The sequence below is a fragment of the Copadichromis virginalis genome, linkage group LG19 (assembly GCF_057382275.1).
Source record: "Copadichromis virginalis isolate Kocher_CV1m ecotype Utaka linkage group LG19, C_Virginalis_male_GT1.1, whole genome shotgun sequence".
NCBI lineage: Eukaryota > Metazoa > Chordata > Actinopteri > Cichliformes > Cichlidae > Copadichromis > Copadichromis virginalis.
Genome location: NC_140636.1, coordinates 9,122,717 through 9,130,131, shown reverse-complemented (window position 1 = coordinate 9,130,131; position 7,415 = coordinate 9,122,717). Strand labels below are relative to the sequence as shown.

General features: G+C 39.2%; 1 long non-coding RNA gene across 2 annotated transcripts; it reads right to left on the bottom strand.

Moving 5' to 3' along the window:
* Nucleotides 1-707: 707 nt before the first annotated feature.
* Nucleotides 708-7,323, bottom strand: LOC146685515 (uncharacterized). Of its 2 annotated transcripts, none has more exons than XR_014916715.1 (4): nt 6,768-7,323; nt 5,462-5,552; nt 4,275-4,393; nt 708-2,794 (listed from the first exon to the last, which is right to left on the bottom strand). It is a non-coding gene; the product is annotated as an uncharacterized LOC146685515 (long non-coding RNA). The 2 variants fall into 2 exon arrangements; XR_014916714.1 differs by having other exon boundaries at nt 4,275-4,390; nt 6,768-7,304.
* Between the last annotated feature and the right edge of the window lie 92 nt (nt 7,324-7,415).

Below are 7,415 nucleotides of genomic sequence, written 5' to 3'. Positions count from 1 at the left end.
ACCAAAGTCGAGGTCGCACAGCCACTGAAGTAACAGGAAGCCGCTTAGATCGCCTTAGATGCAGTAATCAGGACGTTGATTGACAATGAGCAGTTAGAATTTTACCGTTTAATTTGACCGTTTACCGGGTGTAAATTGCCACGTGTGTACTGAAAAGTGTGATATATCAGTGGCTATAATAAAATGCATTTTTAAATAAAGCAAAGCGCTGGGAATCTGCCAAGAAGAAAAGGAGACCACGATCAGTCAAACAGAGGCTACACATATATCACAATAGATGTTTTTTCTTTTTAAAGTCTAGAAATACTGGATCATATTTAGTTTGTGTATTTAATAATTATGTAAAAAATATCTTAAAGTGAAATATGCGTTTATAACTCAGTCATTGCTTTGTGGGTGCAGAAACGTAACTGCTATCCAGTTCATAAAGGCTTGAAATTAAATTGTGTAAAGTTCTAGTTTACAGACCGTAATATTTAAAAGTTGTGCTTTATCAAATGACGTAATTATGTTCTGTTACAAACTCTCTGCAGAGGTGACGGTTGCTGATGTGAGGTTGTAAAGTCTGTCTTTGTTAGGAGCACTTGAAAGCAACGGTGGTTCCGGCGCGCACGCACAACATTCAACGGAACTGAAAACGTCATGGCGTGACGTGACCGCGCTTTGTTGATAGAGAGGTCGAAATATTAAAAAATGAAACAAAAATGTCACATTACATACTTTATTTGATAATCAATCACATGAAAAAAGTTTAACGGCCCTTTTTCAAAATAGTTTCTTAAATACAGACTATTCATATTCATCAAAATATAAATTCTTGATTTAAAATATCAAGCTTTTCTTTAATAGTTGCCTTTAGTTTGTCATTGTTGTTTTACCTTATTTTCCTTTATTTTTCCATTTAAGTGATTGTTATCAAGATGCACATTGCAAAAATCAGTAAAACTCCTGGATAGACACTGAACACACGAAAAGACACAGAAGAAAGATGGATAATTAATCGCTGTTGTCATACAGCAAGTAAGTCAGCTTTATAAAGCACCAATGTGCCGTGTTAAATAACCTATTTTCTGACCACTTTAGCAAACCTCGGTCCTCTGTGAAAACACTACTGGTGCTGGAACCATAGTAAGAAAAAAATGGAATGCAACATCAAGTTAAAGGCCTTCTGGTCTCTGAAATCCAGCATTAAAACACCACGAGGCTGAAATGCATTCACAAAAGCAATATTTGGTATCAGAAAAAAAGTATTTTGACTTCATAGAACTGACAAAAAAATATTTCCTCCATTTTACATAGCAAAAGAAAAAAAACTTTTATATTTAGGTATTTACTGCCACTAGCATTATCTCTCTTTATTATACATATATGTATAATCTGGGATATTTAGACTATGCAGACTACATGTTGGTGGTATGGTAATAATAGTGTTTGCCAACAGTTATAACTCATTTGAAAACGTGTTAAATGTTTGCTATATTGTATGTTTCAGCAGATGTTATAATCGTTGATAAATCTCTTTACATCTATAGTGGGTTATAATCTGTATATAACATCTATTAATGCTAAATCAGAATGAGGTTTAAAGTAAGCATTCCTCTGTTTTCTTATTTGAACACAGACTACTAATAAATGCTTTGAGATAATTTTTTTCCACCAGCAGGGGGCAGCAAAGTGCTGCAAAATGAAAACATAATCACGGGACATCGACCACAGAGAGAAAACAGTCTTCCCACAGGCAGTAAACGCACCCGGGGGAATGAGTGCCTTGAGTTCTTCATAGCATTAGAATTCACACGATCCAGGGAATGTTACACAGAATATTTCATAAATCACACAGTAGCATAAAAAGATAACAGAAGCAAATCAGCAAATATTCTCCACGCAAGCCAAGGTGCATCAAAAGTAGCCAGCAGTCTGTAAATCCCTGAATGCGCTCACAGTTTACATGAGCAACAGTAACAATAAAAATCAATAATACTACAGCTGCAAAGAATTAAAAAAAAATGCTGCCTGCTTAAAGTCTCTTACATTTGCACAAACAGTAAATAGCAGTAATGCTGCTGCAGAGTTTAATATCAACACTCCTGAGGCAGAAGAAGAAAATGGTCTCTCAGATTCTTGAATCCACCACTGCTTCTCAGCAAGGTGACGAGAAGAGGCGACGTCCTGCTGATGCACGAAACAGAGCCTGCGACACATTCCCCTCAAAGCATTTTTAGCGAACAGGGAGAAAAACAGCAGCAGCAGCAGCAGCCTTCCTCCTGCTGGTTGGAGCAAACAGTGCGAGTCCACATGCCTGTGACATGAACCGACGCTGCAGTTCCCAGCTTTGAAAAGAGGCCTGGCGGTGAGGAGCAGAGAGTCAGCCATTGTCATCCAGGTTGTACAGGAGGACCTGGTGGTTTGGGGTGAGGCCTGGGCAGGTACCCAGGCTGTACAGGCAACCAGCTGATGGGTAACACGGCACCAGCCGGTAGTGCTGCAGCTCCTCCAGGCCAAAGCCCGGGGAGCAGCAGTCTGTCACCAGCACCTTCACTCTCTTCCTGTCTGGGTACATCAGCCTCCGCTGCCCCCTATCCCCGATAACTCCCTCCTCTTCTTCCTCTTCATCTACTTCATCTTCTTCTTCCTCCTCCTCAGCCTCCAGCTCCTCCTCCTCATGGTGGATTTTTCTCAGCAGGTTGTTGATGAGGACGGAGCGCCTCAGGTAGGCCTCGGGATCTTCCAGGAACCTTAGTTTCTCCAGGGACAGCCTCAGGATGCAGCTCCGGTCCTCCTGCAGTATCAAGTGCTGCAAGTGGCAAACGTGAAGGCAGCAGATCAGATTGTGTCTTTACATTTTTTTTTATTTTGACAATTTATACTGAGAATTTTCAAAAAACATCAGAAAAAATATATTTTTTAATTATTATTACTGAAGGTATTTTAGCGTGCATTAAAAAGGGGGTTGAATGTGGTTTGAAACAGCAAACTTTACCTTTGTAACATAATGTATTTTATAACTGACCTATTTAAAATAAAGTTAGCTGGAGATATTTTCCCTCTCCTGCCTTCATTTAATCCCATTGTATTTTTTATGTAAAATTGTTTGAGTTTACCTCTCTAATACACACAATCAATTATCTATGTAGACATGTAGAAAAAGGGTTTCCATCCAGTTTGCTTAGTTTGTCCACCTTTTGTGATTAAACTGCAGTTGTGCTTTAAAATTGTAAAGCAAGCAAACTTAAATGAGAAGATTTCAAAAATGGAACATTTCTGTTAAACAAATCTTTGATAGTCTTCCTAAAAAATGCTTCTGATGGCTGTTGCCCACAAAGTTTCTAAATAGCTTTTTCCAGGAGGCAATGGGAGAACGCACATTTTGAGCACCATCCTTAAATACTTTTATAATGTTTAATGCTGCTATTTTCAAACATAATCCTGTAGTTTTTTACTGCATTACAAACAATGGCAGCTTTAGCTAGTCTTTAAAGCGCTTCCAACATATGGTGCTTTTATTATGAAGTGAAACTCTGAGCTGAGACAGGAAATGATTGACCGGAATAGAAGGGCAAAAAAGTGCGTTATCATAGAAAAATTGGACAAATCTCACATTTTTTTAGCTTCTCAAAAAGTGAACCTTGGGTGTTTTTCCTCTAAGTGATTAAAAAATAGACTGAAAAAAAATAACCACCATGATTGTGACTTTGGCTAAATGATGTCATTTATTAATTAATTTAATTAATTATTAATTAACACACACACACATATATATATATATATAGCTGCAGTTCACTGAGCTGGAACAGGGAACTAGAATATTTTCCCAATTCCTGATTATACTTGTATATATTCCTAGGTATCATTTTTTATTGCACGACTTTTATTTGTAACATATTCTTTTTGTAGAACTGCATTCATGCCTGAAATGCATAAACCTTTAAAGGTACAGTGAACACTTTAGGTATTCAAAGCAGAGAAACAGTGGAGACTGTATAGGATGCCAGAATAAAGTTGAAGGATGTGATGTGATGAAGGCCAGCTAATAAAGAGTGAAACCGTTAAAGTGATGGAGAGAATTGTGAATGTCGAGAATGCACAGAAGCAAAGAAAGAAGACAAAAGAAGGAAGAGGCAGTAGAAAAGAAGTAATAAGCCAGAAACATTTGGCGAGCCTGTTCAGCTATGAAGTCACCAAACGTTTCAGCTGTTGTATTAAGGTCTTTCAGGCACAGAAAATCAAGTCACGCTGGCATGAAAACAACAAAAGAAGAAGAAAAGAACACGCACTTTTTGAAAATATCCACGTAGGCCTCGGTGTAAATCCTCCTCCTCCGCATATTTCCTCTTGAAGTAAGCAACTTTCGACGTTGTTGAATGGTTTGGTCTCTCTCACGGGGAAGGAGCTGCTGGAGGCAACCACACAGAGATCACTGCTTTCTGCCGCCACCACAGCACAACAATCATAATGTGCTGAAGCCTCTGTGTTACACTGAGGGGATTTCACTGGCTGGTTTTAACTTGAGTGCTTATCCAGAGCAAAAACTGCTTCCATGTGATATAAGGTGAATGTTGGTCTCTGTATTCTTGGATTAAAGCTGGTGATAATTATCTATATCACCAAAATCCAATATATGTACATTTTTGCACAGACTGCAAGACAGTTCAGCCTCTCAGGACAGACTTAAAGACTGAAACTACAGCTTTGCTTTGGTTATTGAGTCATTGTGGATACGTTTTTTTTTGCTCCCACAGTTGTTTTGCAGATCATGCACGCGTGTTTGTCATATTTTGCCTCCTTTTCAGGTCATTCCTCACTCTCTATGGTCAGATTTCATCCCATCTCTGGTTAGTTTAGGGTTTATTTCCTTTTTTCATGTGTTTTTGAGGTCATTTCTTTACTTTTTCAATCCTCTAACACTGCATATGGCAGTACTCTGTGGTGCTTTACAGTTATCCGTGTCCGCTTTATTGGTTTTGTATCATTTTCTATTGATTTAATGTGTCTCTCTGTCTACCTGCAACAACTGGTCCCTTTCTTCTTCTGGTCATTTTCATCTTTGTTTAGTTAGTTTGGGTCACTTTGTGGAATTTCTTTAAATTTATTTAATGTGTTCATATTTTTATGTAACGTTTTCTCTCTTTTTAGGTATTTGACTCAGTTGGTTTTTATATTTTTAAGTTTGTGTTAGATTTTTTTCGTGATTTGAATGTATTATTTTAAACAAATAAGCGTGTATTATTTTGCCATGTATTAATACCAATTTTATTTTCAGTAATTTTATTATTTGAAAACTTTCCTTTCTACCTTTGCTGCATTCAGTCAATGCACACGGCCACTAGAGGTCATGTCCAGTTAATGTAATCTATGGAAAGGTGTGAGCTATAAACATTAAGAGAGCAGACTTCTGTCACATCACTCTTAATTCCTGGTTGAGAGATGTTGGTTTGCAGGAAGAGACAGAAGGTTTAATTACCTGCTGCCGATTGGGCCACGGCCGATTCAGCTCTCAGACCAGAGTTTAAATCAGAGCTGATCTGATCCTCCACATCGCCCTCAGACTCCTGCTGGAAAACATGCACACACAGACAAATGAGTATCAGCAAGGACCAAAACATCAGCACACAAACAAAGAAGCTTCACGTTTGATCACATTTAATCTTTCGCATTCTTCACCTGGAGTTTTTGTTCTATACATTGTCATTTGCATCTAACAAGTGATAAACCTGCACAACATGAACTATGAGTTCATGTTGGGGCATTAATAAAACATCTTTCAGATGTATACGTTCCCACACTACAGCACCCACACACTGTATGTGCAACGTACAATGTCTGATCTAATCCTTTAATGTTGTTACACGATGCTGCATTTTTGGCGAAATGTATCTACAGACGCTGCTTCCAAAATCCGCTCATTTGAATTTAAGAGAGATCAAAAGAGAGGAGGAGAGATAAAAGGGTTGAATGCGTGCGCATGTGTGGGTGATGTTATTTAAAATGCCATAAATCAATCATAAACACAGAGTGGGAAGCTTTACGTCGTGAAACATTCACACCGGCTCCCCTGAAGCTGCTGTGGTGACTCACGCAGTTTCTATCGTCCAACTGCATCCCGAGAATGATGCATGGTGATGGATGCATAAGCAGAGGGAAAGAGAGAGAGAGATGGAGGCTGCGTGGGAAGTGTGTGTCAGTGTGTTTGTCCGCATTCTGCCTGCTGTCTTTTCTTTTGCTGAAAATAATTTTGCTAAAAGCGGAATATGTTGGAGTAGGAGGTCAGGAGTTTTACAATCTGAAGAATATTTGGCAAATAACAAAAGCTCTTTTTTTAATGACTTGCATCAAAAACCTTTTGCCAGCTGAAGTCAACAGTTTGCAGCTCAGACAGACACAGGTACTAGTCTTCTTTCTGAAGCAAAAGCAGCACTTGAAGATGTGAGTATATTTAGGATTAAAAGAGAAAAAAAGAGCAGCTTCTGTAATAATAGTGAAGATCCCTGCATTTACTTACATCCCTAAAACACTCCTAAATCAAGATGCCAGTCCTTCATCACATAGAGTTTAAATATTTATATTATTATTGTTCAATGAAGAGCATATGCATTGTTTGAACTAACCTTTCTCGTTTATTTCAGTTGATTTCTACCCGAAGTAAAAAACAAACAAAACAAAACAAAAAAAACACATTTCAATAAATAAACAACTTTAATGGACACTTTAGGGAAGAAACAGCTGTTTTCCACCAATACATCAATTATAATTAAGCCACGGGTTCTTACCTTTCAAAATTTTTTGTCGAGCAGCAGTTTTTAAAGCCTCCTTTCCTCTGCCCACCGTGATATCCTTTCCTGGGTGCCTCATCCACCGTACTCACAGCGATCTAGCGCTTCTCCAGCTCGCCTGCAGTCGCAGCCTGTGTGGGTTCAAACAGAAACACAGACGGGCGGACGTGCGCAGAGCTCGAGCTCCTGTCGGGGTGAGACGCTCGCTGCTCTCCAGACTCCTAAAATATCCCGTTCACAGCAACTGGAGACAACACACTCCGCTCAGCGCCTGCCCTCATTGGTCCTGGCGGAGGCAGATGTTTTCTGTTGCTAAGAAACAGAGTAAGCGCGGTGATGACGTTCCAGCATCAGTCCAGCCGACGCACGGTTTTCGCGCTTTTCTTTTTTCTTTTACCAGCGCATGGAGAAAGTGTTGGGAGAAATGAAGCAGTGTGGATCAGAGGCGAGTTTTAAAGGTTTCACTGGGAAGAAAGACACGGACAGTTTTAAATCCAAGTCCGTTTGGTTTGTTTGGCATTTTGTGTGTTGTTAATGAGTAATCCGATCGTTCAGTCTGACGTCACTGGCCGTGTCTGGGCCTAAACTCCGCTGCAGGTCCATATATCAAATGATCACTATGGCATTACTGAGAGTTGAAAAACT